This window comes from Mustela nivalis, assembly GCF_964662115.1.
Source record: "Mustela nivalis genome assembly, chromosome: 2".
NCBI lineage: Eukaryota > Metazoa > Chordata > Mammalia > Carnivora > Mustelidae > Mustela > Mustela nivalis.
In genome coordinates, this window is record NC_139021.1 from 61,552,326 (window position 1) to 61,575,022 (window position 22,697).

At 43.3% G+C, this 22,697-nt stretch overlaps 1 long non-coding RNA gene across 1 annotated transcript in view; it reads left to right on the forward strand.

Moving 5' to 3' along the window:
- The first annotated feature begins 803 nt into the window (after positions 1-803).
- LOC309859923 overlaps positions 804-22,697 on the forward strand; it is a 23,994-nt gene continuing 2,100 nt past the window's right edge. The window contains exons 1-2 of the long non-coding RNA XR_014309037.1: positions 804-896; positions 8,387-8,442. This is a non-coding gene — a long non-coding RNA (uncharacterized lncRNA). The remainder of the gene's footprint in view (positions 897-8,386; positions 8,443-22,697) is intronic.

Below are 22,697 nucleotides of genomic sequence, written 5' to 3' on the forward strand. Positions count from 1 at the left end.
ATAATTATCTTCCAGTCTCTGCCCATTCAAATTATGTCTTTATGTCTTCTTTATTAAACAGAAATGGTTTTTGTAAACTGCCCCCCCCTTGCTACGTAGTGGACGTTTTCTGTTTATCATTAAGTATTCTTCCATAAAACGACTTTAAACGTGCGCATTCAATTTCACTAGAAGGATGTCCTATGAGTTAGAATCAATGGCGCACTGTTGACTATTTAGGTAGCTTCCAATTTTTCAATATTACGAGGACCTGTGCTAAACATCTGTGTAGATAAATATTTGCCTGCATCCCGGAGTGTTCCTCATTCGAATCGATTTCTTGACGCAAACTAATGGGACCAAACATAGGGAAGGAATGGGAAGATTTAAGGTGGGCCCAGGTGTGCTGATAGCTGACAGCACCGCGGAGAGACTAAGGCAGTGGCTGAGCCCTCCACAGTGGCTATTGTTATTTCTTCCTGACTTACCCTCTGGCTTTCTTCCCTTCCCCCCCTTAATTATTATTCAGAGCTTTCTTGGAGAAAGCGGGGCCCTGATTTCACCCGGACTGCCAGAGGTTTCCCAGGTAGGGAGGACCGCTCCCGCCCATAGGGTCCTCACCGGGAGTGGGGGTGGGAGTGCTGGAGGGGATAGAGGCACACACAGGGTCCAGATCCAGTTTGTGGATGGATGTCCCCTCCCAGGTGACATCCAGGGCCCGGCACATCCCCCCCGTGCGTGGGCGTGGCGGGGGGAGTTCGTGACAATGGCCAGGACTACTGGTGACCCTCCTCTGAGCCGCTGGCCATGGGACCCCACAGTCTTTCCCTTCCCCCTTTTTCCTCTCCCTCCCTAACCCTGCACCTTCGGACCTCCTCCTCCCCTCCACCCCCGGCTGTCGGAGCCCCTACGCCCCGGTGAGTGGTAAGCCCCGCCGCCAAGTCTGGCCTCGAGCTAGAGAGCGCGCGGAAGAGCGCAGCGGCAGAGAGAGCCCTGCTGAGAGAGAACTGAGGCAAAGACTCGCCCCTCCCTCCCAGGCCCCCGCCAGCCCCAGGAGCAGCCCGGGGCAGGAGCTCCTCCTAGACCGCCCCAGGCTGAACCCCGGCCCACCCAGCTCACCGCCCTAAACCGGGAGGCTGGGCGGGCTCTCGTCTGACTTTTCGAAGCCGCCCAGGTTGCTGCTAGAGACCGGGCAATTGAGGACAGGGTCTAACTCGGGGCTGTCTATCTGCGCGCCAAAATGGGGCGGACTGGTGTCTCTTGGTGACCTTTTTCTTTTTGCTGGCACGTGTCCGGAACCTCAGAAAGAGCTTCTTGGTGGGGGCAGGGCTGAAGCAAGACCTCAAAGGGCGGGTAGCCTTTTCCCTCCATCCTTACCTTCTCGTTTTGAGAGCTGGTCAGGGAGTGAAGGGCTGAAGCCTTGAGTGCAAGCTTGTGGCAGACCACGCTCCTAACGTTTTGAGTGTTTCCATTATTCACTCTCCCGAAGGCTGACGCTCTGTATATCCTTCACTGCTGTGTATACTTCTTGAATGCAAGGGCCTACCTCTTACACCTCTTAAGTTGTTCCTTGATAGATGAATATGCATATGATATGTACTTTCATATACTGAACATATATTTTTAATATGTAACCCACCTAATCTGTATACAACTCTTGGGCAAGAGCTAAAGCTTGGTGCAAATCAGCAATCAGGTACGCGAAGATAGGCGGCCTCTTAGGCTTCCTGCCTGTGAACCATAGTTAATGGTAATGTCCTCTGACTAGGGTGGGCATGGGGACCTGTGCATGGATTATTTTCTCTATCTGGGTCACCATTTCCCTAGCTAAATTCCACATCCTTATGTCTCTACATCTATCTGTCTCTGATAGTCTCCAGTCCACTGAAAGTGGAGGGGTATGAATCGTGAGAGGTATATGGTATTTACTTCCGGGTGTAAAAGTAAGCATGAGGGGCACCTGGGTGGCTCAGTGAGTTAAAGCCTCTGCCTTCGGCTCAGGTCATGATCTCAGGGTCCTGGGATCGAGCCCCGCATCAGGCTCTCTGTTCAGTGGGAGCCTGTTTCTCCCCCTCTCAGCCTGCCTCTCTGTCTACTCGTGATCTCTCTCTGTCAAATAAACAAATAAAATCTTGGGGGGGAAAAGGGGGGGGCATAAAAGTATAAGGACAAAGGGAAAAGAAATAACAGAGGAGGGCGCCTGGGTGGCTCAATGGGTTAAGCCCCTGCCTTCGGCTCAGGTCATGATCTCAGGGTCCTGGGATCGAGGCCCGCATTGGGCTCTCTGCTCAGCAGGGAGCCTGCTTCCTCCTCTCTCTCTGCCTGCCTCTCTGTCTACTTGTGATCTCTCTTTGTCAAATAAATAAATAAAATCTTTAAAAAAAAAAAAAGAAATAACAGCGGATGAGATATTCCGACAAAATTTTAGAAGCTGGAAAGCAGATGGTCAAGTGTAAGCCGAAGCCTCCCTGAGAGAGCTGATTCCCAAGACTGACAAGAACCAAGAGGAGCCCGCCACAGATCCCAGGAAGGTTCAGGAAATGAGACAACCAGTTCTTCTGCCAGGGGGAGTGTGGGTGGGGATGAAGTTAAAAGAATTGGTTGAAGGTTTGACAAGGGCTGGTTAGATCCTCAGATCTTATCCCAGCCTGTGTGTCCTCACCTCATGCCAAAGTGAACAAGGATCACCAACACTGAAAAAGCCTTCAATATGCCAGACAGAGATCAAAATAAGAAACAAACAAACAGGGGCACCTGGGTGGCTCAGTGGGTTAAGCCTCTGCCTTCGGCTCACGTCATGATCCCAGGGTCCTGGGATCGAGCCCCGCATCGGGCTCTCTGCTCTGCAGGAAGCCTGCCTCCCCTCTCTCTCTCTGCCTGCCTCTCTGCCTACTTGTGATCTCTGTCTGTCAAATAAATAAATAAAATCTTAAAAAAAAAAAAAAGAAACAACAAACAAAAAATAAACTGGGAGGAAACAATGTATAGAGCAGGAGAAAACTTGTTAAAAAACTCAGACCTCTAGTAGAGAGACATAATAAACCATCTTGCATTCATGGAACAAAAGCAGGGCCACTAAGCAGGAACCCAGATGACAAGAACCTCTTAGTAATTAAAAATATGTTGGCAAAAAAACAAAAAACAAACAACAACAACAACAAAAAACCAAAACTAGAAGAGTTGGAAAAGCAGAAGCTGAAATTGAGGAAATTAACTAGAAAGTAGACCAGAGGTAAAAAAAGGAAAAAAAAAAAAAAAAGGAAAATGGGGAAGAAAAAAATTAAAAGTTCAATTCAGAAGACCCCAAATCCAAATAGAAATGACAGGTTCTCCTTTACCCCATAAGCACCCTTTCCTAGAAAGCTCAGAAGGGTGTTCTACTAAAAAAAAGGCCACAACCAAGAAAAAAGAAGTCATAGGATCAATGAAACAGAGGGCACAACACAGATGTGTTGTATCCCAGGATAATGGCAAAAGAAGTCACAGGATGCCATGTCACAGAGCAGTCCCAAACAGAAAAAGATGGAGGCCACCAGGAGGGACATCTCCAAAGGGATGGGGAAGAGAGTGAGAAAACCCCACAGAAACCAAGAAAGCACACAACCAAAAAAGGCAGACAGCTATTAACTTGGGAGATTTTAAAAAAAAGAAAAAAAAAAGACACAAAAAAGGAAAAGTACACTGTAACCAGTACACAATTGGGCTCTGTTGGGAATAATATTTACATCCATAGTGACAAGGAATAATGTGTATAACTCTGAGCATATTGTGAGGGTAGACAGAGGGAATGAAAAGAAATGGCAATATATACATGTTATATAGAAATTTGGGGCTAGCTACTGCTTGTAGCTTTATTTGGAAGTATAGATATCACAGCCTAGAGAGCTAGAGTGAGAACATGCTGTAACTTTGTAAAACTGCGTGAGTCTCCAAAGTTTTCATTTGAAATATTTTAAGCCTAAAAGGAAGTTGCAAAACATACTACAGAGAGTTCCCATGTACTTACATCCCCTTTCCCCCACTGATAACATCCTATGTAACTGTGGGACATACCAGAACGAGGGGATAACTTATATTACTCATTTCTTTGTTCTACATAAATTTTACAATTGTGTTCAGGTTATTATTTTGTTTTGGATAAGCATTTTAAAAAAGTCTGGGGCCTACTTCATCCTGAAATGTATTGATATAATGTTGTATAAACCATTCTCATAATTTGAGAACCTCCTTGGTGTCTGGATTATGTCTGTTTTCTGTTCCTAATGTTATTCCTGTTTCTCCCTCATTCTTATTCTCTAGTCCTCCTTTTATTTGGTTTTTTTTTTTTTTTTCAATACCACACAAAGTTTTTTCTTTTGTTGGTCATTTGTTTTGTTGATCAACTCTAGTAGCCTTTTTTTTTTTTTTTTAAGATTTTATTTATTTGACAGACAGAGATCACAAGTAGGCAAAGAGGCAGGCAGAGACCCTGAGAAGGGGAAGCAGATTCCCCGCTGAGCAGAGAGCCCTATAGCCCTATTCGGGGCTCAATCCCAGGACCCTGGGATCATGACCTGAGCCAAAGGGAGAGGCTTTAACCCACTGAGCCACCAGCCGCCCCGCTGTTTTGTTTTAAAGATTTTATTTATTTGTTAGAGGGAGAGCAAGAGCACAGGCAGGGAGAGCAGCAGGCAGAGGCAGAAGCAGAAGCAGGCTCCCCGCTGAGCAGGGAGCCAGATGCGGGGATCCGCCCAGGACACTGGGATCATGACCTGAGCCAAAGGCAGACGCTTAACTGACAGGGCCACCGAGGTGGCCCCACTCTAGTAGCTTTTACGCTTCCTATATAAACAATTTTTGTTTTTATCTTTATTTATTTTTTTAAGATTTTATTTATTTATTTGTCAGAGAGAGAGAGTGGCACGCACAAGCAGGCAGAGTGGTAGGCAGAGGTAGAGAGAGAAGCAGGCTCCCCACTGAGCAAGGAGTCTGATGTGAAACTCGATTCCTAACACTAGGATCACAACCTGAGCTGAAGGCGGTGGCTTAACCGACTGAGCCACCCAGGCGCCCCGTTTGTATCTTTATCCATCACCATTCCTGCTTTCTTAGAGGTATATTGTATGTCTCTTCTTCCTAGTTTCTTGAGTTGACATTTGTTTCCAGTCTTGTACCAGGCAAAGTCTAGCAGGAAACAGGGTTGCTTCAAGAAAGTTGAGTAAAGGAACTACTTATAAAGGTGTGATCTCTACCTTCTGTAGACGAAGGGGGAAGAGCTCAGTGACCAGGGTGGGAGTCTGGGGGAGTAGACACCCGACCTTATGTCAATCTCTGACATCTGCCAGTGTTGAAGACCCCAGAGGGAAGGGAGCTCTTTGATGCGATCCATAGGGTCATTTTCTCTAGGTCCAAACAGTATGTAGAAGGGGAAAAGTGAAGATGAAAGACCAGTAGAAGATATTCAGAACACCTGTTCTTTTTTTTTTTTTTTAAGATTTATTTATTTATCTGACAGAGCAATCACAAGTAGGCAGAGAGGCAGGCAGAGAGAGAGGAGGAAGCAGGCTCCCTGCTGAGCAGAGAGCCCGATGTGGGGCTCCATCCCAGGACCCTATGATCATGACCTGAGACGAAGGCAGAGGCTTTAACCCACTGGGCCACCCAGGCGCCCCTCAGAACACCTGTTCTTAATAAAGTCATTGAAGGCTATAATTCCTTTGCGGAAAACTTTTGCCACATTCTTGATTTCTGACTAGTTTGAGACTTCCTCCTTAAGCCAATAATTTTTTGAAACAGTAAGGTTAAAATTCCAAAGAGCGGGCACCTCTGCCTCTCTGCCTACTTCTGATCTCTCTCTCTGTCAAATAAATAAATAAAATCTTTAAAAAAAAAAAAATTCCAAAGAGAGAAGGGTCATACCTTTTGGTTAACTTAAAGTTTTAATACATTATAGCCAATGAATGTGGCTTCTGTAATTTCTAATTTGAGGAATTTATTGAACTTTTTTACTGGCCTCATGAATATACGGCTAACATTTGCAAGTATTCAGTGGATGTTTGAAACGGATGTGTATTTGTTGTTGTTGGGTAAGAAAATCTGTACCTGTTTAATGTATTATTTAATCCCTCCATCTACATTTTTTGCATAAATTTGATCTGTTGATTTTTGAGTGATAGGTTAATATCTCCCACTTTCTTTTGGGTTTGTCAATAGCTTTTTGTTCTGCTATCAGGTTTTGCTGTATATATTTTGAATCTGCTATTAAGGTACATAAAGTTACCTGGCTGTTTTATATTTTTGGTGGATCATAACTTCTATGAATTTAAAATATTCCTCTTGGACCCTTTAAAACTTTCAGCCTTAATTTCAAATTTGTCTGATATTATTTTTATTGGCATCTACCTCACAGACCAATTTTTTTTTAATTCCTTTCTTTTTTTTTGTCTTCTATGATTTTGCTTTTGTCTGTTATACTCAGTGAAATAGAGAAAACACTGAATCTAATAGTGATTTCTACCATTTTTGTGATCATTTTCCAAATTGTGTCAATATAGTTTTTTATTTTTTTAAGATTATTTATTTATTTATTTGACAGATAGAAATCACAAGTAGGCAGAGAGGCAGGCAGAGAGAGAGGGGAGAAGCAGGCTTCCTGCCGAGCAGAGAGCCCAATGCCCTGGCCTCATCCCAGGACCCTGGGATCATGACCTGAGCCTAAGGCAGAGGCTTTAACCCACTGAGCCACGAGGTGCCCCTGTCAATATAGTTTTGTTCTTTATTCTTTCTGTTCAGCTAGCTCTGTTCTGGATTTCACTAAAAACCTTTATCCTCCAACGGAGGAGCAATGAGGGGGTCTCAGAGGCTGGGCAGTGCACTGGTGGCTGATGTCTTTCAGGAGGATCAGGAGTTTCTGCACCTATAATTCTAGAACAGCTTAACTATACTGAGCCATGCTCATTTTGATAAGCTCAGTTTATATGTTTGTTACCATTTTTAGTTTTGAATCCCATACTGGTTTGAGTTGTCTCAAGCAAAAATTATACATGAAAAATCCATATTCAGGTGGTTTTATGATTTTATGATATGCAATATGGATATTGAGTGAAGTCTAGATTAGAGTAATTAAATTGTTTGGAAGATGTGTGTAAACAGGGTAAAAAATTCTATTCACATCTATACATAAAGCAAAATCACCTACCTCCTTCCAATTCAGTCAATGGGTATCTATCTTCGTTGTGTTATTAGAAGAGCTGTTAATTAATCTATTTCTTTTAGCTGAGTTTTCATACTCAGAAAGCATTGCCTAATCTACTTGCCTGCAAGAAACAAAAATACCAAAATATAAAATATAAAAATAATACAAAAATACCAAAGGTATTTTGGTTTTATTATGTGACTTTGAATAACTTTCTGTGATTTGTCCTGCAGCATTTTTTGCACATTCCCTGAAATTCCAAATTTGTCTTTCCCATTTGTTTGGGGAAATGTCCTCTTGTTCTAGATATTTTTCTTTTTTCTTTTTCCTTTGTAAAGTCACAACCTCGTTACTGAAATGTATTCGGTCTTCAGTCTTACCGGGCAATTTATCTTTCTGAAGAAGAAACTCCAAATCATTGAAAATATTTTGTCTGAGAATTTCAGATAGAGAGTTGCTGATCTATCTTTTGACATAGTTTGGTGGAGATCATAACCAAACCTTTTTTTTTTTTTTTGGCTTGGGGCATGAATTTGAGAAAACATGTAGTCTTGACCATTTTTTCATTAATCATCTGGTACGTATTTCTGGTTGTGTACACATCTCTGAGCAAATACTGGGAACTGACTGAACATTTGCTCTAACTCATGCAAAAGGCTTCTTCCTAGAAATTGATTTGTTGATTTTTCAAATGCCTCTTAGAATAAGAATCCCCACTAAATGTCATATTGGAAAAAGAAGCAAAATGCATGATGGACATCACTAGGAATGTCTGTGTGCTGCACGTGTACACTTTTTTGCAGTCATTATATTGAACATGCCTCATTTTGAAGATATGACCTTGAGTTGTCATTGCTTTAGAAAACACGGACTGGTTAGGACATCCATTACTGTCCTCGAACAAACGCTAGAGCAAAATCCCCGGGGAGACAGAGATTTTACTGGGCTCTGGACAAAGGAATCCATTTCTCGGAGCATATGCTGGGTGTGACGAGCTGTAAAATGAAGTTAATTTCTGGGTCAGTCCAAACGAGGTGAAAGACTGAGTAACGGAACAGGAGGGAGGGAGACTGCATATTCCTCAGACGGAAGAATAACTACATCTTTTCAGATAGTGTCACCCACATTTGTGGTCTATTTGACAAGGTCCCTGTAGAGCAATAAAGAGGAGCGTAATCTCACAGCTCCGTGTTGGTGTCTAGGAAGCTTTCATTGTGAAATCTTTTATTTCAGATTGTACTTCATGCAGACTAGAAGACAAGACAGTACCTCATCGCTAAGAGCATCCTGTAAGTGGAAAAACTATTCATATTCTCCTGAGTTCTTGTAGTTGAAGGTTTTTTTTTTTTTTTTAATTTATTTGACAGACAGAGATCACAAGTAGACAGAGAGGCAGGTGGGGGGGGGGAGCAGGCTCCCTACCGAGCAATGACCTGAGCCGAAGGCAGAGGCTTTAACCCACTGAGCCACCCAGGAACCCCTGTAGCTGAAGTTTTAAAACAGAAGAGTTGGAATTTCCTGTCTTCCATTTAGGTTACTCGATTATCAAGGCAGGAACAAGATAATATTTTTGTTTTATATTTATTACCAGGGGTTAATTTTGGTGAAGTTTCAGGGTATTTTTCTAGACGAGATTCTCTTTAAGTGAGTGATAGCTATTCTTCTATTATTTTCCATGCAAAGCTTTTCCCCTGCTATTTATAGCTGCCCTGATATATACTTTTTTTTTTTTTTTATGTTTTGTCTATTTATTTATTTAGTAGTTTCTACACCCACTGTGGGGCTCAAACTTAGAACCAGGAGAGAGATCAAGAGTCACCTGTTCTGGGGGCGCCTGGGTGGCTCAGTGGGTTAAGCCACTGCCTTCGGCTCAGGTCATGATCCTGGAGTCCTGGGATCGAGTCCCGCATCGGGCTCTCTGCTCAGCAGGGAGCCTGCTTCCTCCTCTCTCTCTGCCTGCCTCTCTGCCTACTTGTGATCTCTGTCAAATAAATAAATAAATTCTTAAAAAAAAAAAAAAGAGTCACCTGTTCTGGTGGCACCTGGGTGGCTCAGTGGGTTAAAGCCTCTGCCTTCAGCTCAGGTCATGATCTCAGAGTCCTTGGACCCAGCCCCGCATCGGGCTTTCTGCTCAGCAGGGAGCCTGCTTCCTCCTCTCTCTCTGCCTGCCTTTCTGCCTACTTGTGATCTCTCTCTGTCAAATAAATAAATAAAATCTTAAAAAAAAAAAAAAAAGAGTCACCTGTTCTTCTGACTAAGCCAGCCAGGAGCCCCTGCCCTGATATTTTTAAACATAATATACACTATATTGGAAGCAAAGCTCACTCTGTGTGTGTGTGTGTGTGTATTTAAGATATTATTTATTTAGTTGAGAGAGAGAGTGAGAGAGAGAGCATAAGAGGGGAGAGTGTCAGAGGGAGAAGCAGACTCCCTGCTGATGGGAGCCTGATGCAGACCCATCCCAGGACTCCAGGATCATGACCTGAGCCCAAGGCAGTCACTCAAACAACTGAGCCACCCAGGCACCAAAGCCCACATTTTTACTCTCTTTCTCACCCTTCCCTACCCCCACTCAGTCATAATTGCTTTGTAAGCAGAGTATTAGCCTTACAGTACTGCCAAGTACTGTAATTAGTTTGCAGATTTTTAAACTGTTTTATTTATTTAATTAATTAATATTTATTTTTAAATTTTTAAAGATTTTATTTTATTTGAGAGAGAGCATGAGCTGGGGGAGAGGCAGAAAGAAAAGAGGGATAAGCAGACTTCCTGCTGAGTGCAGAATCCAATTCAGGGCTTAATCCCAGGACCCTGAGATCATGACCTGAGCTGCAGTCAGGTGCTTAACCAACTGAGCCACCCAGGCGCCCCAAACCCTGTATATTTTATGTTTTCTCCAATGAATACATACCTATAATAAAGTTTAATTTATAAATTAGGCACAGTAAGCCATTAACATAATAAAATAGAACAATTATAACAATATGTTGTAATAAATGTTTTGTGAATGTGGTCTCTCTTTCCATTGACTAGACAACTATAAACCAGCCATTTGGAAATAAAGATCAGTCCTGAAGCTGGACATTAGGATCCCAGTCATACCTAGGGGTCAGTCAGCCTCTCTCCTATTCCTCACAGTGGCTGTTCTAAATCCTTACCTCTCTTAGGTCCCGTACTCCATTTCTAGTCCCATCTCCTGGGACAGAGCACTTCACCTCCTTTCTATCCCTGGAAAAAGAGAAGTCACCAGTTTCTACCATCATACTTCCTGTACACCTTACATTAGGGAGTCGTGAGAAGCACTGGCATACAGTAGGTGGTCAATAAAGTAGGTGTTGAATGATGGGAAGAGCATGGGCTTTGGATTTGGGTCTAGAATGTTAACCCATTATCTATTCTAGATTCCCTAGAAAATTGAGCCTAAGGCAAGGCTTATGTGCTGGTCCTTTATTGGGCGGTGGGACTCCAAGAATCAAGAGGGAAGGAAAATGAAACAGGAAAGGCTGGGAAGAAAATATAAGGTGGAGTGCCTAGGAGTGTGGGTGACTCTTTTTTTTTTTTAATTTCTAAAAATATTTTATTTATTTGACAGAGAGAGAGACAGTGAGAGAGGGAACGCAAGCATGGGGAGTGGGAGAGGGAGAAGCAGATTCCCCATGGATCAGGGAGCCTGATGCGGGGCTCAACCCCATCACCCTGGGATCATGACCTGAGCCGAAGCCAGATGCTTAACAACTGAGCCGCCCAGGCGCCCCAAGTATGTGACTCTTGATCTTGGGGTTATGTGTTCTAGCCCCATGTTGGGTATAGAAATTACTTAAGAAAGAAAGGAAGAAAAGAGGAAGGGAGGGGAGGGAAGGAGGAAGAAAGAAAAGAAGGTGAGGGCAGCATCTGGATGGCTCAGTCAGTTGTGTCTGACTCGAACTCTTGATTTTGGCTCAGGTCATGATCTCAGGGTTGGACTCAGCCCTCAGTGGGGAGTCTGCTTGAGATTCTCTCTCCTTTTTCCCTCTGCCCACCAACCCCCAAAAAAGAAAGGAAGAAAATAAAAAGTAGTGTGTATCGAGATCCCTGCTTTATGAAGGCACACAGTCTCATCCACAGACACTCTTCTAGGAAGACTTTACAGCAATAATATGTTCTACAAAATATTTCAGAAGGCAAAAGGAAAGAGACTTAATCTTGGGGCCATGGGGAATTAACATCTGCATCCCTTGGGCAGCCACTGGAGAAGCTCTGCTGTCTGATGAATTAGATGCATCTGTAAACTGTAGGAGGAGCCAGTGAGTTTGGTGGCCAAGGACTCCAGGGTCAGGCAGGAAAAACAGTTGAACCGAGGAGGCATGAAAAGAGGTGTTCAGCAGACTCGCTGGGAGACTAAGCTCTGACAACGAAGAAGTTATTTAACCTCTTTTTGCTCACTTCCCTTGACTTTACTTTAAAAATTTTTTAGGATTTTATTTTTTAAGTAATCTTTACCCCACGTGGGGCTCAAACTCACAACCCCAAGGTCAAGAATCTGTTACTCTACCAATGAAATGAACCAAGTGCCCGTCCTTATCTTTAAAGTAGGGATAAAGGGCATCTGGGTGGCTCAGTGGGTTAAATGTCCAGCTCTTGATTTTGGCTTAGGTCATGATCTCAGGGTCATGAGATGACCATGGGCCCCACTGCTCTGCACTCAGCAGGGAGTCTGTTTCTCTCCTTCTCCCTCTTCGTCTCCCTCTGGCCCTTACCCCTCTTCCCCTCATTTACACGCTCTCCAAAAAATCTTTAAAAAGTTGGGGCACCTGGGTGGCTCAGTAATTAAGGGTCTGCTTTCGGCTCAGGTCTTGATACCATCATCCTGGGATGGAGTCCCATATCAGGCTTCCTGCTGAGCAGGGGCCTGCTTCTCCCTCTGCCTGCTGCTCCCCCTGCTTGTGTTCCTTCTCTCGCTCTCTCTTTAAATAAAATCTTTAAAAATAAATAATTAAATAATAATAAATAAAATAAAATAGGGATAATAACAACGTTTTAGGATTAGTGTGGAAATTAAATAAAACAATATTACAGTAATGATATATGAAAGATAGCCTCTAACATTTCCTTTTTTTTTTCTTTTTTTAAAGATTTTGTTTATTTATTTGACAGAGAGAGATCACAAGTAGGCAGAGAGGCAGGCAGAGAGAGAGAGGGAGAAGCAGGCTTCCTGCCGAGCAGAGAGCCCGATGCAGGGCTCGATCCCAGGACCCTGAGATCATGACCTGAGCCGAAGGCAGAGGCTTAACCCACTGAACCACCCAGGCACCCCAGCCTCTAACATTTCCTGAGTAAATACTGTAGATGCTCTGAGCATGGTGCTAAGCACTGTACTTTAATTGCCTTCTATAATCTAAACAGTAATCCTGTGAGGTGATGTCTTTTTTTTACATCAACAGGTGAGAAAATGAAGGTTAAAAAAGGTTACACAGCTGGTGAGTGGCAGAGCCCAGATGTGAATTCTTTTTTTTTTTTTTAAGATTTTATTCATTTATTTGACAGACAGAGATCACAAGTAGGCAGAGTGGCAGGCAGAGAGAGAGGAGGAAGCAGGCTCCCTGCTGAGCAGAGAGCCCGATGCGGGACTCGATCCCAGGACCCTGGGATCATGACCTGAGCTGAAGGCAGAGGCTTTAACCCACTGAGCCACCCAGGCGCCCCCCAGATGTACATTCTAAATGTGAGTGACAAGTGTAAACACGTAATTAGTACGCTCTTTCTCATGTGTTAATTTGTTCATTCATTCTTTCACCAAATATTTTTGAGAACCTATGCTGTGTCAGGTATGTTCCAGGTGGGTGGGACACATGGATATCAAAAACCAGACCCCTGAGCTCATGGAGCTTAAATTCTAGTGGTAGTTCTAGTCGGGGAGACAGTCACTGGAGAACAGGTGCAAAGATAAAAGACGTTTAGTATGTCTGAAAGCAAGTGCCTTGGAGTACAAGCCAGGTCTGAAGACTAAATTTGCCCAAGGGGAGTCAGGCTAGGCCTCACCATTAAGGTAAGGAAGTCGTGGGTGGCTATCTGGGGAGGGTCCTACCAGTCTGAGGAGCAGGCACATTAGGTCTTAGGGGCAAGGTGTGTCTGTGATGAATGGACAGCATGGGAGCCAGGCTGCCTGGAGTAGGAGCAGGGAGAATGATAGGATAGAGGAATGGGAGTCGGGGGAGTGGGAGGGGAGGTTGCAGACCACAGGGTCTTGAAGGACCTTGGAGGCTATCAGAAGGGTTTAGCTTGTACTCGGAGGAGCATGTGACATACTATGATGCTGTATAATATAAAAGCACTTGTTACATCAAAGTATTTATGACCATTGCAATCTTTTCATTGTCTTCTGTCCTCAGCATAGCACTGAATCTACTCTTGCTAAGATCATGAATAAACTCCTAACTGGCAAATTGGCAAATGCATATGCACTTTTTTTTTTTTAAGATTTTATTTATTTATTTGACAGAGAGAGAGATCACAAGTAGGCAGAGAAGCAGGCATGGAGAGAGGGGGAAGCAGCCTTCCTGCTGAGTGGAGAGCCTGACGCGGGGCTCCATTCCAAGACCCTGAGACCATGACCTGAGCTGAACACAGATGCTTAACCCATTGAGCCACCCATGTGCCCCTGCACGTATACCTTTAAAATCTTAGCAGCTCTCTGTTGCATTTGGCTTCTACTTGACCTTCAAATGAAGCATATTTCTTTATATTTAAGATGCTATATGTAATATCTTAAATGCAAACTGATCATAAGCTTCATTCCTGCGTTGAAAATTTTAAAACGTGTGATAAGAGTCAAACTGAGGAAACGTGTAGGTGGAGACTTTGCAGCTGGAAGCAGCGTTCTTGACCCCAGATGTAGCTCCTTCCAACTTTGTATTCACTGTGTGGCTTTAGGCAAATTAGTAAATATTTTTGAGCTTCATTTTTCTTATCTTCAAAGTCTTCAAAAGATTACTGAAACTTATTGTTATAGCCATTCTGCAGATGGGCAAACAAATTGAGTGAGATTGAAGAGCCAACTTCATATTCCCCTTCTGAACAAAGACAAAAATTCATCTGCACCTGTGAAAACTGGGAAGCCTAGTGATCACCAGTGCTTCCATAAAGCACAATCCCAGCTCAGCAGAGATGGGCTAAGGCAGCAACAGCTCACAGGACCAGAATTCTCTTTTAAATAATTTTAGATCCAGACTTAACTTGCAGATAAAAGGACACTTAAAGCCCTGAGGTCTACAACTCTACAAGATCAAGGTATAGCGCCTGGGTGGCTCAGTAGGTTAAACCTCTGGCTTCGGCTCAGGTCATGATCTCAGGGTCCTGGGATTGAGTCCCGCATCCAGCTCTCTGCTCAGTGGAGAGCCTGCTTCCCTTCCTCTCTCTCTCTGCCTGTCTCTCTGTCTACTTGTGATCTATGTCTGTCAAATGAATAAATAAAATCTTTAAGAAAAAAAAAAGATCATGGCTATAGTAATTCTAGTATGGGCTAGAATATTTAAAACCAGATGTAACTAATAAAAAAAAAAAAAAAGAATGCAGTTATCACCAAACAACAACAACAAAAACAAAGCAGATGTAACCAAAGGTTAATCTTAGAGCTATATAGACACATGAATATCTATAAGGCTTCTAGTATTGACCAATACATCTTTCTGTGCCTTCTTAAAATTAGTTCTTGGTGCATCATTAAGACTGGTAAAATTTGGGTTCCTGGGTGGCTCAGTGGGTTAAGCCACTGCCTTCGGCTCGGGTCATGATCTCGGGATCCTGGGATCCAGTCCCGCATTGGGCTCTCTGCTCAGCGGGGGGCCTGCTTCTCTCTCTGCCTGCCTCTCTGTCTACTTGTGATCTCTCTCTGTAAAATAAATAAATAAAATCTTAAAAAAAAAAAGATTAGTAAAATTTATATTAACGTAAAGGTAACTGGAGTGACAGTTTATAAATTATGAAGGTATTATGAATTGGGGGAAGGCAGAAATTAATGGAGAAAATGAAAAAAGAGCTGACATATAAATAAAATCAGAATCTGGTTATTTGGTGGGGGGGGGAACAAATAGAGAAATCTGACCAAGATAAAAATAAAGAGCGGTGCCTGGGTGGCTCAGCGGGTTAAGGCCTCTGCCTTCAGCTCAGGTTCTGATCCCAGGGTCCTGGGATCGAGCCCCACATCGGGCTCTCTGCTTAGTGGGGAGCCTGCTTCCCCCTCTCTCTCTGCTTGCCTCTCTGCCTCCTTGTGATCTCTGGTCAAGTTAACAAATAAAATCTTTAAAAAAAAATATTATGAATAAGAAATAAATACTGAAAAGGATCTTTTCCCACAAACCGTGTGAAGATGAAAAACCAGGACAATATTACTTAAAATATTAATAAACTTGAAACTACGTATCATCGAATGTAAAAATATTCTTTCAGTATATCCTATGAATATATGAACTAGCAAAGTTGTTTTAAAAATCTTTTTTTTTTTTTTTTTAAGATTTTATTTATTTGAGATGGAGACAGAGCATGAGGAGAGAGGTCAGCGGGAGAAGCGGACTCCCTGCTGAGTAGCGAGCCTGATGTGGGACTCAATTCCGGGACTCCAGGATCATAACCTGAGCCAAAGGGAGTGGCTTAGTTAACTAAGCCACCCAGCTGCCTGCAAAGTTGTTTTGAAAAAGAGGTTGAGGGACGCCTGGGTGGCTCAGTTCATTAAGCGACTGTCTTCTGCTCAGGTCATGATCCCAGCATCCTGGGATTGAGTCCCACATGGGACTCCTTGTTCCGTAAGGAGCCTGCTTCTCCCTCTGCCACTCTGTCTGCCTGTGCTCGCTCTGTCTCTCTCTCTCTGACAAATAAATAAGTAAAATCTTAAAAAAAAAAAAAAGAGGTTGAAAAATTGATTAGGACAAAAACCTTAGAAAGAACTGAACATGTTGCCGAAAATCTATTTCTTAAAAGGGTATGAGGACCCAAGGGTTTTATGCGTTATGTTAATCTGTGCAACCTTTAAGAAACAGATGAGGCCTGTCATTTAAATGGTTCCACATTATAAAAAAGGTTGGAAAAGTTCCCAAAATCCTGAGGGAAAAGACATAAATGGTAGTCTAGAAGTTTGACATTGTCCAGATCTGGTTAGAAAATAATAACATGATCTATCCACATCACTGAGTTTCATGAGGAACCGTAGCTGGTATGAGCAGAAATGTGGCAGAGAGCTCAGTTTGCACCATCCACGTGAAAAGCGGTCCTTAGGGGCGCCTGGGTGGCTCAGTGTGCCTTCGGCTCAGTTCATGATCCTGGGGTCCTGTGTTAGAGTCCTGCATTGGGCTCTGGGCTCAGCAAGTAGTCTACTTCTCCCCTCTGACCTTCTCCCCTCTCATGCTCTCTCTCACCGTCTCTCTCTCAAATAAACATTGCCTTGGCGGTCATGGAAATGGCTATTTTCAGTCCTCATCTTTGGGCTAGTTATTCCCATTCCCGTTCCTTGAAACATTTTCTGCCCTTCGCTTCTCGACAGGATGGCTTCTGGGGAGTCCTCTTGTTCCGGCGGCCCTTGTTTTCAATGTTGAATGGTCCCCAAGCTTCTGGGTTGGACTCTCTTCTCTGTTTCCCTAAGGATCTCATTCACCCCCTTGACGTCAAATACCGCATTCACGCATTCGGTTCCCGAACCGAACTTTCCAGTCCAGACGTCCCACTAGCCCTTTCCATCTGCATGTCCCACAGGCACATTAAGTGAGCAATGCCCTCAGTAACTGTCACCCCATCTCGAGACACCAGATGCCGAGTCAGAAATAAAGGGCCTGTCCTTGATCTCTACCTTGCTCTCCCTTGGACATGATGTCTGGTCCCCTTGGTTCTATTTTCTCGTATCCTTTTCTCTTGCCAGCTTCTCTCCGTCTGTACTGCCACCACACATAGTCTGAGCCAGTCTGCATTTTCCTGCTGTTGGTGGTGCTCTCAGGCATTTTGAGGGATCAGGGTCTGGCTTGGGGCTGGCTATGTAGATTTGGGAACCCTCAGCATGTGGGTGAAAGTAAAAATCCGAAGAAAGCTGAGATTGCCAAGGAGATGCAGAGAAGTGTGCAGCAGAGAGGTTGGGGACGGCCCCTGGGGAGCCTCAGCACCTACACACTGGGCCCCCAGCTCCCCTGGCACACAGCAGGCACCCAGGACACTCCATATGTAGATCTGTGGGTGAAACAGCTGGCTTCTTCTCATGGAATCTTGGTCTTTCTCACTTTCCCCAAATTCTGGCCTTTTGGTGAAATATTTCCAGTAGCCCAGTGAATGGGAGATTGGGTCTTTCTTTTTTTTTTTTTTTTTAATTTTATTTATTTATTTGAAAGACGGAGATCACAAGTAGGCAGAGAGGCAGGCAGAGAGAGAGAGAGAGGGAAGCAGGCTTCCTGCGGAGCAGGGAGCCCGACGCGGGGCTCGATCCCAGGACCCTGAGATCATGACCCGAGCCAAAGGCAGCAGCCCAAACCACTGAGCCACCTAGGCGCCCCGATTGGGTCTTTCTTGAAGTGGTCAGTGATTCTCTGGACTGATAAGCTTATCTATGGATGGAATCCTAGCCCAGGGCAGGAGTAGGGGGAGAGCTCAAATATGTAGCTTTCCCTATGTTACTCCACTGGGAGCAGGTTATCTCAGGCTGTTACTCCCAACTGAGCCGGGTCCAGGATGCCAGGTCCTTGAGTTCAGGGACTCCTCCAGCGGTATGCTGCTGACAGGCAATGTTAGGATTTCTATATGTATATACATATACAGGAAACAAACGAAAACTGTGCCCTCCCTTTCAAAAAAAAAAAAAAAAACTGTGCCCTTGCTATTAAAAAAAAAATATATATATATATATATGTATATATACATATATATATATATATTTTTTAAGATTTTATTTATTTATCAAAGAGAGAGAGGGGGAGAGAGAGCACAGGCAGACAGAATGGCAGGCAGAGGCAGAGGGAGAAGCAGGCTCCCTGCTGAGCAAGGAGCCCAATGTGGGACTCCATCCCAGGACGCTGGGATCATGACCTGAGCCAAAGGCAGCTGCTTAACCAACTGAGCCACCCAGGTGTCCCTCCTGTATATATTTTTTAAAGATTTTATTTATTTATTTAGAGAGCATGCATGCGCGAGCAGGGAGGGGAAGGGCAGAGGGAGAGAGCATCTCAAGTAGACGCCAGGCTGAGCATGGAACCCCACATGGGACTTGATCTCATGACCCTGAGACCATGACTGGAGCTGAAATCAAGAGTCAGACAGTTAATCAAATGATCCACCCAGGCGCGCCTGTTTCTTTTCTTTTAAATTATGATTCGGGTTAGCCCAGCCTTGATAGAATTTGCCAGAACCTCTATAACCCTGGTGACCATGGTCCTGGTAAGAAGGTGGGGTGTCCCCACCCCAGGTCTGTTGTGTTCAGCCTTGACTGAGTTCCTGGGTGACCAGACACTGCCCCAGTGCCCCGGAGGCACACCATGCGTCACAAAGAAATCACAGCACCCCACTGAGCTAGAGCAGCTTCCCCTCAAGGTGACCTTTCCCCGACTCCTCACCATGCCTGAAAGGATCGGGCCCAGCTCACACAGAGACCCAATACCAACAACGAAGGTGCTTCCCCACTGCTTTGGCTCACCTACTCCCTAAAATAATCTTGGAACCATGGATACTCTCTCCACATTTTAAACTTAACATCTAAGTGTGTTTAATGTAAGTTTAAATAATTGTAGAGGATGACTTTTAAAAATAAATAGGTTGTCAAAAGACAACTGACAGAATGGGAGAAGATACTTGCAAACAACATATCAGATAAAGGGCTAGTATCCAAAATCTATAAAGAGCTTAGCAAACTCAACACCCAAAGAACAAATAATCCAATTAAGAAATGGGCAGAGGACATGAACAGATATTTCAGCAAAGAAGACATCCAGATGGCCAACAGACACATGAAAAAGTGCTCCACATCACTCGGCATGACGGAAATACAAATCAAAACCACAATGAGATATCACCTCACACCAGTCAGAATGGCTAAAATTAACAAGTCAGGAAATGACAGATGCTGGCAAGGCTGTGGAGAAAGGGGAACCCTCCTACACTATTGGTAGGAATGCAAGCTGGTGCAACCACTCTGAAAAACAGCCTGGAGGATCCTCAAAAAGTTGAAAATAGAGCTACCTTACGACCCAGCAATTGCACTATTGGGTATATACCCTAAAGATACAAATGTAGTGATCCAAAGGGGCGCACCTGCACCCAAATGTTTATAGCAGCAATGTCCACAATAGCCAAACTATGGAAAGAACCTAGATGTCCATCAACAGATGAATGGCTAAAGAAGATGTGGTATATGTATATGTATATAATGGAATACTATGCAGCCATCAAAAGAAATGAAATCTTGCCATTTGCGACAACATGGATGGAACTAGAGCGTATCATGCTTAGCGAAATAAGTCAATTGGAGAAAGACAACTATCATATTATCTCCCTGATATGAGGAATTGGAGAAGCAATGTGGGGGGTTTGGGGAGTAGGAAAAGAATAAATGGAACAAGATGGGATCAGGAGGGAGACAAACCATAAGAGACTCTTAATGTCACTAAACAAACTGAGAGGGGCTGAGGGGAGGGGGGTAGGTGAGGGTGCTGGGGTTATGGACACTGGGAAAGGTATGTGCTATGGTGAGTGCTGTGAAGTGTATAAACCTGGCGATTCACAGACATGTACCCCTGGGGCTAATAATACATTATATGTTTATAAAAAATTAATAAAAAAATAAAAATAAAATAAAATAAAAACCTAAATAAAATAATAATAAATAGGGCGCCTGGGTGGCTCAGTGGGTTAAAGCCTCTGCCTTCGGCTCAGGTCATGATCCCAGGGTCATGGGATGGAGCCCCGCATCGGGCTCTCTGCTCAGCAGGGAGCCTGCTTCCTCCTCTCTCTCTACCTGCTTCTCTGCCTGCTTGTGATCTCTGTCTGTCAAATAAACAAATAAAATCTTTAAATAAATAAATAATATATAAAAAAATAAAAATAAAAAATAAATAGGTTGTGGGATGCCTGGGTAGCTCAGCCAGTAGAGCACATTACTCATAATCTTGGAGTCGTGTGTTCAAGCCCCACGATGGCATGAAGCCTACTTAAAAAAATAAATAAAAATAAAAAGGTTGTACATTAAAAAAAAGATTTTATGTATTCATTTGAGAGAGAGAAAAAGAGCACATGGGAGAGGGGTAGAGCAAAAGGAATAAGCAGACTGTACTGAGCAGGATGCCCATGGCAGGGCTCTATCCCAGGACCCTGGGATCATGACCTAAGTCAAAGGCAGACACTTAATTGACTGAGCCACCCAGGCACCCCAAGGTTGTACATTATTTAAAAAGTATCTAGTAGAGGGGTGCCTGGGTGACTCATCGGGTTAGGCCTCTGCCTTCAGCTTAGGTCATGATCCCAGGGTCCTGGGATTCAGCCCTGAATCGGGCTCTCTGCTCAGCAGGGAACCTGCTTCCTCCTCTCCCTCTGCCTGCCTCTCTGCCTACTTGTGATCTCTGTTTGTCAAATAGATAAATAAAATCTTAAAAAAAAAAATATATATATATATATTTTTTTAAAAAAATAATAAATATATATATATATATATATATATATATATATATATTTTTTTTTTTTTTAAAGTATCTAGTAGAGGGACACCTGGGTGGCTCAGTCAGTTAAGCATCTGCCTTCCATTCAGGTCCTGATCCCGGAGTCCTGGGATCAAGGTCCACAATAGGCTCCTTGCTCAGCGGGGAGCCTGCTTCTCCCTTTGCCTGCCGCTCCCCTGCTTGTTCTCTCTCAAATAAAATAAAATCTAAAAAAAGTATCTATTAGAATTCCAGCATATTGATGACTTAATAGCCACCATTATCCATTTAAAAATAAGCTAATTCTTTAGCATTTGGAAAATTATATCTTTCTTTCTCTCTGAACATTGTATTCCACTTACTCCATGGATTATTATATATTTTCTTGCTTAAACCATTAATATCTCTTTCATATAGAATATGTCTCTCTCACAATGGGACACGGAAATACATTTTTTATAGAATTTAAATGTTTTATTTTCTGTGACCATGAGGCAGCTGACAACAAATGTATTCTGCATTCAGTATCATTATAATTATTTGTTCATAATGGTATAAGTATGCTACATATTTTGACAAGTATCATAAAAAGTAAACTTACCGAAAATGTGTCTTTTATTGACATAAATTGTGATTACATTTTTCCATGTGTTTAATGAAAGAGAAAGTTAAAATGCTCAAATTGATCCAGCCGCTACATATAGTTCCATTTTGAGTTACTACGATGTAGAAGATATTATACATTTTATGAAATAAATGTTTTACTGATCCACACTCTCTCATCGCTTCTCGGCCTTTTGGCTAAGATCAAGTGTACTGACCCACACTCTTTTGCCTGTTTAAAAGTATCCCCTACAGTGCGGAGTCCCAGGATTGAGTATTGAAAAAAATTAAAAAGAATTGTCTTTTTTAGCATTCAACATGCCTTACTGATGCTCTTTCCTTTTTTCTTGGCACCAGCTCTCAGGAATGAAGCATTCTTTGACAAATGATCAGGGAAAGAGGAAAATTCTTATCCCACCATTTACTCTATCATATATTTAAAACCAAAATACCCAGTGCAAACCAAAGTACCACATTTCTTCTTTTTTTTTTTAATTCTAAAAATTTTATTTATTTATTTGACAGAGAGAGATCACAGGCAGAGAGGCAGGCAGAGAGAGAGAGAGAGAGGAGGAACCAAGCTCCCCGCTAAGCAGAGAGCCCGATGTGGGGCTCGATCCCAGGACCCTGAGATCATGCTAGATCTATGTCAAATAAATTAAATTTTTTTTAAAGATTTTATTTATTTATTTGACAGAGAGATCACAAGTAGGCAGAGAGGCAGGCAGAGAGAGAGAGAGGAGGAAGCAGGCTCCCTGCTGAGCAGAGAACCTGATGCGGGACTCGATCCCAGGACCCTGAGATCATGACCTGAGCCGAAGGCAGCGGCTTAACCCACTGAGCCACCCAGGCACCCCAATAAATTAAATTTTTAAAAAAATCTTTAAAAAATAACAAAACTGGGGTTTAAAAATAAATAAATAAATAACCCCCAAAACAAAAAGGCCAATCAGGGTCGTATGATCTCTGGAAAGTGTCTACCCCAGGGTATGTGTACTGCAGTTTGAAGTCTTGACCTTGGGAGTCGTCTGTGAAAGGCAGAGTTTTCAACACCCCTAGGGCCCGCCAGCTCTACTTGCTTGGAGGCCACAGAGGAAAAGGCTGACTCTCATGCATGTTAGAGATGTAATTACCAAAGTGTTAAGCGAAGTGCTAGAGGGGCGCCTGGGTGGCTCAGTGGGTTAAGCCTCTGCCTTCGGCTCAGGTCATGATCTCCAGGGTCCTGGGATCGAGCCCCACATCAGGCTCTCTGCACAGCAGGGAGCCTGCTTCCCCCTTCCTGCGCTCTGCCTACTTGTGATCTCTCTGTC